This window comes from Urocampus carinirostris, unplaced genomic scaffold (genome assembly GCF_059441175.1).
Source record: "Urocampus carinirostris isolate Australia breed hairy pipefish unplaced genomic scaffold, RoL_Ucar_1.0 HiC_scaffold_169, whole genome shotgun sequence".
NCBI lineage: Eukaryota > Metazoa > Chordata > Actinopteri > Syngnathiformes > Syngnathidae > Urocampus > Urocampus carinirostris.
In genome coordinates, this window is record NW_028283271.1 from 1 (window position 1) to 10,000 (window position 10,000).

At 59.8% G+C, this 10,000-nt stretch overlaps 2 non-coding genes across 2 annotated transcripts; both read right to left on the reverse strand.

Moving 5' to 3' along the window:
• Nucleotides 1-1,472: 1,472 nt before the first annotated feature.
• Nucleotides 1,473-1,626, reverse strand: LOC148344952 (5.8S ribosomal RNA). Its single transcript, XR_015848970.1, has one exon. It is a non-coding gene; the product is annotated as a 5.8S ribosomal RNA (ribosomal RNA).
• A 1,342-nt stretch (nt 1,627-2,968) lies between these two features.
• Nucleotides 2,969-4,955, reverse strand: LOC148344953 (18S ribosomal RNA). Its single transcript, XR_015848972.1, has one exon. It is a non-coding gene; the product is annotated as an 18S ribosomal RNA (ribosomal RNA).
• Between the last annotated feature and the right edge of the window lie 5,045 nt (nt 4,956-10,000).

Below are 10,000 nucleotides of genomic sequence, written 5' to 3' on the forward strand. Positions count from 1 at the left end.
GGACCGGTCCCCGCCCGGGACGCCGCGCCACGGCGACCGCGCACTGCGGACAGTGCGCGGCCGGCCGAGGAGGCGCGGCGGGGGCGAGGGGGTCCCGTCCGGGCGCGAGGGCCCGGAAGGCGCAGTGAGTACTTTTGTCCGCGGCCCCGGGGCGTTCCGGCGAGGTCGGAGCGGGGGACGCTATAGAGCGCGGGGGCCGCAGGCCCTCCCGCCCGAAAGCGGGAGGCGGGACACCCCGCGCCACCGTCGTCCCGGGCCCTTCCAAGCCGAACCGGAGCCGGTCGCGGCGCACCGCAACGGGGGAAGTGCGCCCGGCGGCGGACGTCCGGACCGGGGCGCGTGGCCGCGCCCGCCCCGGCCCCGTCCCCCGAGGGGGAGCGGGAACCGGGGACGGGACGCGACCGCCGCGCCGACCGACCGGCCGCCCTGGCGCCGCCGGGTTGAGTCCCCCGAGCAGACTGCGCGGGCCCCACCCGTTTACCTCTTAACGGTTTCACGCCCTGTTGAACTCTCTCTTCAAAGTTCTTTTCAACTTTCCCTCAAGGTACTTGTCGACTATCGGTCTCGTGCCAGTATTTAGCCTTAGATGGAGTTTACCACCCGCTTTGGGCTGCATTCACAAGCAACCCGACTCCGAGAAGGCCTCGCCCCGGCGAGCCGGGGGCCGCTACCGGCCTCACACCGTCCCTGGGCTGAGCCTCTATCAGAAGGACTCGGGCCCCCGAGCGGCGCCGGGCTAAAGCGGCCTTCCGTACGCCACATTTCCCTCGCCCTACCGCAGGGCGGGGATTCGGCGCTGGGCTTTTCCCTCTTCGCTCGCCGCTACTGAGGGAATCCTGGTTAGTTTCTTTTCCTCCGCTTAGTAATATGCTTAAATTCAGCGGGTCGTCTCGTCTGATCTGAGGGCGTGCGCGTAGAGCTGTGCGGTCGGGGCCGGCGCCGGGACCGGCGCCGCCGCCATACGGCCGTTGTGATCCGTGCGGGGATCCGCTTGCTCGGCGACCCTCGCCGAGAGCAGCCCCGCGCCGCACGGACACGCGACACCGACGGGCGGACGGACGCCGAGGCGCCGACCGGGACCTTTACCTGAGGAGGGCGCCGAGCGCCGCCGCCATACGGGCCGCCGCGCGGAGCCGCGCGCGCGGAGCACCTTCTCGGTATGCTAAGTACCAGCCGTACTCACCGGCAGCCGAGAAGCACCTCCGGACGCGCGGACGCGCGACACCGACGGGCGGACGGACACGGAGCGCCGCCCGAGTCTGTATTTGAGGGTACGAAGGGACGGGGGTCCCTGCGAAACCCCAGCCGCGGAGTGGGCGGGGACACGGGTCGCGCGCCACCCGCCGGGCGGACCGGCGGAATGTCGCGGAGGGCCCGAGCCTCGCCCGCGCGGACCGGGTTCTCGCGCCACCCGCCGGACGGACCGGCGGAATGTCGCGGAGGGCCCGGCCCGCGTCCGATCGATTGGAAAGCGCCGCTCAGACAGGCGTGGCCCCGGGGTAAAACCGGGGCCGCAATGTGCGTTCAAAGTGTCGATGATCAATGTGTCCTGCAAATCACATTAGTTCTCGCAGCTAGCTGCGTTCTTCATCGACGCACGAGCCGAGTGATCCACCGCTAAGAGTCGTACGTTTGGGCCCTTTTACGTCCGCCCGGGACGATCGGAGACAAATTCACGACAGGGTTTGTACCGGAGACGAACGCGCCGCGGGTGCCGTTCGGTCGCTCCCGCGAGCGAGCCCCTAACCCGCGGCGCGGTTACCGACGGGCGCGATACGCGCGACGCCGCGACGAGCCGAGCGGGTCGGGCGCGCGGCGCTGAGGCCGGCGCCCGGCGTCTCCCGCTCGGGGCCGCGACGGCGCCCGAGACGTGCGTCGGCCCGGGTAGGTCGGGCGCTCGGCGCTGAGGCCGGCGCCCGGCGTCTCCCGCTCGGGCCTGACACGACTCGGCGACCGGACTCGCCGGGTAGGTCGGGGGCTCGGCGCTGAGGCCGGCCCCCGGCGTCTCCTACCCGGACCCCGGAAGGCCATCCGACTTGGAAGCCCCGCCGCGCCGCGAAGCGACGCTTTGGGTGTTGCTACCCGTCAGCGAGTGGGTTTGGTTTACAAGGGCGGCGCGACCGCGCTGACACCGAGGGGGGACTGGCCCCCGACCCGGCCGCGGCCTGCCCGGACTATGGATGGACAGAGGAGACCGCGGCGGACCGCGCGGAACCGAACCCCCGGTGTCCGGAGCCCCGGGAGGGACTCCGGTGTCCGGGGGCCGGCCCACGCGCGCGCTACGCGGCCCCTCGAGGGCTCCGGCCGACGGACGCGTTTGGCCGGGGAAAAAGGTAGCCGGTGGGAGCACCGTTTCGTCGCCCTGAACCTTCGTCTCGGGCGGGCGTCCCGACGCCGCCGCCATACGGCCGTTGTGATCCGTGCGGGGATCCGCTTGCTCGGCGACCCTCGCCGAGAGCAGCCCCGCGCCGCACGGACACGCGACACCGACGGGCGGACGGACGCCGGGGCGCCGGCCCGAACCGTTACCTTTAAAGGACGGGAGGTCGTCGAGGCGAGTGCCGCCCCGGAAGCGCGCGCCGGAAGCGCGAGAACCGCGCCGAGCTAGGGTCGTCGGCATAGGGGGATTCCCCGGTTACGGGGGTCCCGCGCACGGCCGCCGCCTTTCGCCCGTCGCTGGCGGTCGCCTGTCGTCGCGCCGCGCCGCGCTACTGGGGTCGTCGGACGAGCGCGCTACCCCGCTCGCACGGAGGTAGCGCGACATCGCCCGCCGCCTTTTCTCGCGTCGCGCCGCGCCGCGTGGCGCCCGCCGAACTCGCTCCGACGCGCGGCCCGGGAGTGACCCGCGCCGCGCCCCCCGTCCCGTCCCGTCCCGGTCTACCCTCTTCCTCCGCCTGCGACGACCCGCCGCCCTCGGCGTCTGGCTCGTCGGGGGTGTACCGAGGCGGATCTGCTGCCGCTCGTACGTTAATGATCCTTCTGCAGGTTCACCTACAGAAACCTTGTTACGACTTTTACTTCCTCTAGATAGTCAAGTTCGACCGTCTTCTGGCACACCGCCGGAGCCGGGGCCGGCCCCGGCGGGGACTATCCGAGGACCTCACTAAGCCATCCGATCGGTAGTAGCGACGGGCGGTGTGTACAAAGGGCAGGGACTTAATCAACGCAGGCTAATGACCCGCGCTTACTGGGAATTCCTCGTTGGTGGGAAATAATTGCAATCCCCAGGCCCTGTCACGAGCGGGGTTCATAGGATTACCCGCGCCTGCCGGCGCGGGGATAGACGACGCGCTTATACGCTCAGTGTGGCGCGCGTGCAGCCCCGGACATCTAAGGGCATCACAGACCTGTTATTGCTCATTCTCGTGTGGCTGAGAGCCACTTGTCCCTCTAAGAAGTTTTCTGCCGCCGACCGCGCGGGGGGCCGCGGTACTATTTAGTATGTTTGAGTCTCGTTCGTTATCGGAATTAACCAGACAAATCGCTCCACCAACTACGAACGGCCATGCACCACCACCCACGGTATCGAGAAAGAGCCTTCAATCTGTCAATCCTTTCCGTGTCCGGGCCGGGTGAGGTTTCCCGTGTTGAGTCAAATTAAGCCGCATGCTCCACTCCTGGTGGTGCCCTTCCGTCAATTCCTTTAAGTTTCAGCTTTGCAACAATACTCCCCCCGGAACCCAGACACTTGGTCGGTTTCCCGGGTGCTGCTCGGCGGGTCATGGGAATAACGCCGCCGGATCGCGAGTCGGCATCGTTTATGGTCGGAACTAGGACGGTATCTGATCGTCTTCGAACCTCCGACTTTCGTTCTTGATTAATGAAAACATTCTTGGCAAATGCTTTCGCTCTCGTCCGTCTTGCGCCGGTCCAAGAATTTCACCTCTAGCGGCGCAGTACGAATGCCCCCGGCCGTCCCTCTTAATCATGGCCCCAGTTCATGACAACCCACAAAATAGAACCGGAGTCCTATTCCATTATTCCCAGCTGCGATATGCAGGGGCGGCCGTGTGGCCTGCTTTGAACACTCTAATTTCCTCAAAGTAAACGCTTCGGGCCCCGCGAGTGACACCCAGCGAAGGGCATCACGGGGGCTTTTGCCGAGAGGCAGGGGCTGGGACAGACGGATGCACGCCTCGCGGCGGACCGTCAGCTCGCGTCCCGGGGTCCAACTAGGAGCTTTTTAACTGCAGCAACTTTAAAATACGCTATTGGAGCTGGAATTACCGCGGCTGCTGGCACCAGACTTGCCCTCCAATGGATGCTGGCCGATGGGTTTGTGTTCGGCTCATTCCAATTACGGAGACTCGAACGAGTCCCGTATTGTTATTTTTCGTCACTACCTCCCCGTGTCGGGAGTGGGTAATTTGCGCGCCTGCTGCCTTCCTTGGATGTGGTAGCCGTTTCTCATGCTCCCTCTCCGGAATCGAACCCTGATTCCCCGTTACCCGTGGTCACCATGGTAGGCGCAGAGTCTACCATCGAAAGTTGATAGGGCAGACATTCGAATGAGTCGTCGCCGCCTCGGGTGGGCGAGCGATCGGCACGAGGTTATCCTGAGTCAACACAAAGGGGGGGCCGGGCCGGCGGAACGAGGACCGGCGCGCGCGGAGCCGCCCGCGCCGCTTACGCCCCCGCCCGGAGAGGCGGAGGCCGGACGCGGGGGACGCGCGCGACGGCTGAGCCCCCGCCCGCCGGACACCGCGTGGGTTTTTGTGTCTGATAAATGCACGCGTCCCCGGGGCGAGGCCGGAGCCCCGCCCGCGAGTCGGCGCTCGTTTGCATGTATTAGCTCTGGATTTGCCACAGTTATCCAAGTAACGGTGGAGCGATCAAAGGAACCATAACTGATTTAATGAGCCGTTCGCAGTTTCACTGTACTGGCCATTCGTACTTAGACATGCATGGCTTAATCTTGAAAACAAGCATATGCTACTGGCAGGATCAACCAGAGTGCGTCTGCCGCCGGGGGGGCGCTGCTGGTGGCGGTGCGGCCCTGGTCCGGGACGAGGCTGTGGCTACAGCCGGGCCCGGGGGGCCGCGCGACACTCGTATACGTTCGGACGGGCTGACGAGCGGGTGTCGTGAAACGATGTTTCGCGCGGAGCCCTAGCACGCGTGGCGTCGGGCTCCGCGACGGTCGGACGTCTGGGTGTGGCTCGAGACGGAAGCTCGACCTCGGTTCGTCTTGGTTCTGCCGCCAAAAGGTTCACGCCGAGGCATGGTTTCGCAAGAGGGCCCCGCGAGTGCCAGCCGTGGATCCCGCCTCACTCGTAACTCGTATCGGATTCGTCCGGCCTCACTTTCGTTCGCACATCGGACAGTTATACGTGTGCTTTAGTAGCTTCCGTTCCCTCTTAGTGAGGCCGTCCGTACGTACCGCCCCAGCTCTTTCTGAGGCGGGTATCCACTCGGCTCGGGGGGGCCCAACGTTTGCCTAGTATCCTCGGCGCTGGAGCTTGACCCGCAAAGCCGGAGGAGCCGCACGCCCGAACACCGGCTTGCGCCGGCCGACGTGGGCCCTCCGAGGCGGGTCTCGTGTGCCAATCGCTCAGTTGGGGAACCGGCAGGCCCGTGGGCCGACGCCGGCTCACCCGGGGGTGAAGGGTGCTTCGATGGAGGCCCCCTGTCAGCCTCCGCGGAAGTCCGGCTTCAATACTTTAAAGTTTGAAAAACTTAGACATTTTTCGAGAACCGGAGCTTAGAGGGGTACATGCAAAAGCCAGGGCCGCGGGAAGCGCCCTAAATACTTCAATACTTTAAAATTTGAAAAACTTAGAAATTTTTCGAGAACCGGCATCTTCCCTCGGTAATTGCGAGATGCGAGGCCGCCCCTAGCCTCTGCTCTGTCGGACTCAATGGTCACGGGTGGCCGCTGATTAGCCCTGGTGCTCACCTCTCAAAATTGCGAGTCCCTAATATAATTCTGGCTGTCGGCTGGAGAAGGGGGTATAAAATCGGCACTTGAGGGAACGCCGGGCCCTCAAGTTCGGGGCCCTCTAGCGGATTTTTGAGGTACTGCACTCCCATTGGAAATGCATTGGCCATACATGGGCGCTCCGTCCACTACAATGTAATTCCCTCACAATATCTGCCCCCGCGTGGCCGCGCGATGCTACTGCTGCCCCGTTGGGAATGAATGGGCCTTTCGGAGGCCATAAATACAGCGCCGCTGCATGGATTTTGGCGGTACTGCGGCTGTCGTTGAAAATACATGGACCCGTCTGAATGAATGGGCCTTTCGGATTCCATAAACCCAGCGCCGCTGCATGGATTTTGGCGGTACTGCGGCTGTCGCTGAAAATACATGGACCCGTCTGAATGAATGGGCCTTTCGGAGGCCATAAACTCAGCGCCGCTGCATGGATTTTGGCGGTACTGCGGCTGTCGCTGAAAATACATGGACCCGTCTGAATGAATGGACAAAATATAAATCAGACACTACAGAACACAAGCATAATCCAAGATTACAAAATCATCTCAGCCTTTAAAAGAAACAAAAACCTGAAAGACTACTTAGTAAAAAGTAAATTACCAGAAATCAACATAACACAAACGCAGGGCCCCACATTCTACAAACAAGCCACCACAGTTAGGAACACCGTCACCAACACAAACTACCTAATTAAACAAACAATCACACCTGCTACGGAAAACTGAAAATACATGGACCCGTCTGAATGTATGGGCCTTTCGGAGGCCATAAACTCAGCCAGCGCCGGGCCAGTGTTTGGGGTATTGTGCCCGCCACTAGTGGCTGAATACATAATAATAATAATAATAATAATAATTCCCTTGTATTGTCATTCTGTGTAACAATGTACACAGAACGAAATGTCGATTGCACTGGGCTAGTGTTGAGGGAACGTCGGGCCCTCAAGTTCGGTGGCTTGGAGCGGATTTTTGAGGTACTGCACTCCCATTGGAAATGCATGGGCGCTCCGTCCACTACAATGTAATTCCCTCACAATATCTGCCCCCGCGTGGCCGCGCGATGCTACTGCTGCCCCGTTGGGAATGAATGGGCCTTTCGGAGGCCATAAATACAGCGCCGCTGCATGGATTTTGGCGGTACTGCGGCTGTCGTTGAAAATACATGGACCCGTCTGAATGAATGGGCCTTTCGGATTCCATAAACCCAGCGCCGCTGCATGGATTTTGGCGGTACTGCGGCTGTCGCTGAAAATACATGGACCCGTCTGAATGAATGGGCCTTTCGGAGGCCATAAACTCAGCGCCGCTGCATGGATTTTGGCGGTACTGCGGCTGTCGCTGAAAATACATGGACCCGTCTGAATGAATGGACAAAATATAAATCAGACACTACAGAACACAAGCATAATCCAAGATTACAAAATCATCTCAGCCTTTAAAAGAAACAAAAACCTGAAAGACTACTTAGTAAAAAGTAAATTACCAGAAATCAACATAACACAAACGCAGGGCCCCACATTCTACAAACAAGCCACCACAGTTAGGAACACCGTCACCAACACAAACTACCTAATTAAACAAACAATCACACCTGCTACGGAAAACTGAAAATACATGGACCCGTCTGAATGTATGGGCCTTTCGGAGGCCATAAACTCAGCCAGCGCCGGGCCAGTGTTTGGGGTATTGTGCCCGCCACTAGTGGCTGAATACATAATAATAATAATAATAATAATAATTCCCTTGTATTGTCATTCTGTGTAACAATGTACACAGAACGAAATGTCGATTGCACTGGGCTAGTGTTGAGGGAACGTCGGGCCCTCAAGTTCGGTGGCTTGGAGCGGATTTTTGAGGTACTGCACTCCCATTGGAAATGCAAGGGCGCTCCGTCCACTACAATGTAATTCCCTCACAATATCTGCCCCCGCGTGGCCGCGCGATGCTACTGCTGCCCCGTTGGGAATGAATGGGCCTTTCGGAGGCCATAAATACAGCGCCGCTGCATGGATTTTGGCGGTACTGCGGCTGTCGTTGAAAATACATGGACCCGTCTGAATGAATGGGCCTTTCGGAGGCCATAAACTCAGCGCCTCTGCATGGATTTTGGCGGTACTGCGGCTGTCGCTGAAAATACATGGACCCGTCTGAATGAATGGGCCTTTCGGAGGCCATAAATCCAGCGCCGCTGCATGGATTTTGGCGGTACTGCGGCTGTCGCTGAAAATACATGGACCCGTCTGAATGAATGGACAAAATATAAATCAGACACTACAGAACACAAGCATAATCCAAGATTACAAAATCATCTCAGCCTTTAAAAGAAACAAAAACCTGAAAGACTACTTAGTAAAAAGTAAATTACCAGAAATCAACATAACACAAACGCAGGGCCCCACATTCTACAAACAAGCCACCACAGTTAGGAACACCGTCACCAACACAAACTACCTAATTAAACAAACAATCACACCTGCTACGGAAAACTGAAAATACATGGACCCGTCTGAATGTATGGGCCTTTCAGAGGCCATAAACTCAGCCAGCGCCGGGCCAGTGTTTGGGGTATTGTGCCCGCCACTAGTGGCTGAATACATAATAATAATAATAATAATAATAATTCCCTTGTATTGTCATTCTGTGTAACAATGTACACAGAACGAAATGTCGATTGCACTGGGCTAGTGTTGAGGGAACGTCGGGCCCTCAAGTTCGGTGGCTTGGAGCGGATTTTTGAGGTACTGCACTCCCATTGGAAATGCATGGGCGCTCCGTCCACTACCATGTAATTCCCTCACAATATCTGCCCCTGCGTGGCCGCGGGATGCTACTGCAGCCCCGTTGGTAATGAATGGGCCTTTCGGAGGCCATAAATACAGCGCCGCTGCATGGATTTTGGCGGTACTGCTGCTGTCGCTGAAAATACATGGACCCGTCTGAATGAATGGGCCTTTCGGAGGCCATAAACTCAGCGCCTCTGCATGGATTTTGGCGGTACTGCGGCTGTCGCTGAAAATACATGGACCCGTCTGAATGAATGGGCCTTTCGGAGGCCATAAATCCAGCGCCGCTGCATGGATTTTGGCGGTACTGCTGCTGTCGTTGAAAATACATGGACCCGTCTGAATGTATGGGCCTTTCGGAGGCCATATACTCAGCGCCGGGCCGGTGTTTGGGGAATCGTGCCCGCCACTAGTGGCTGAATCCCGGGCTAGTGTTGGGGGACTTGTGCCCGCCAATAGTGGCTGAATCCCGGGCTAGTGTTGGGGGACTTGTGCCCGCCAATAGTGGCTGAAATCCGCGCCGGTGTTTGGGGAAATGTGCGCGTATTATCGGGCCGGTGTTTGGGGAATTGCGCGCGTATTATCGGGCCGGTGTTTGGGGAATTGTGCGCGTATTATCGGGCCGGTGTTTGGGGATATGCGCGCGTATTATCGGACCGGTGTTTGGGGAATCGTGCCCGCCACTAGTGGCTGAATCCCGGGCTAGTGTTGGGGGACTTGTGCCCGCCAATAGTGGCTGAAATCCGCGCCGGTGTTTGGGGAATTGTGCGCGTATTATCGGGCCGGTGTTTGGGGATATGCGCGCGTATTATCGGACCGGTGTTTGGGGAATTGTGCCCGCCACTAGTGGCTGAGAACTTGGCTAGTGTTTGGGGACTTGTGCCCGCCACTAGTGGCTGAAATCCGGGCCGGTGTTTGGGGAATTGTGCGCGTATTATCGGGCCGGTGTTTGGGGATATGCGCGCGTATTATCGGACCGGTGTTTGGGGAATCGTGCCCGCCACTAGTGGCTGAATCCCGGGCTAGTGTTGGGGGACTTGTGCCCGCCAATAGTGGCTGAAATCCGCGCCGGTGTTTGGGGAATTGTGCGCGTATTATCGGGCCGGTGTTTGGGGATATGCGCGCGTATTATCGGACCGGTGTTTGGGGAATTGTGCCCGCCACTAGTGGCTGAGAACTTGGCTAGTGTTTGGGGACTTGTGCCCGCCACTAGTGGCTGAAATCCGGGCCGGTGTTTGGGGAATTGTGCGCGTATTATCGGGCCGGTGTTTGGGGATATGCGC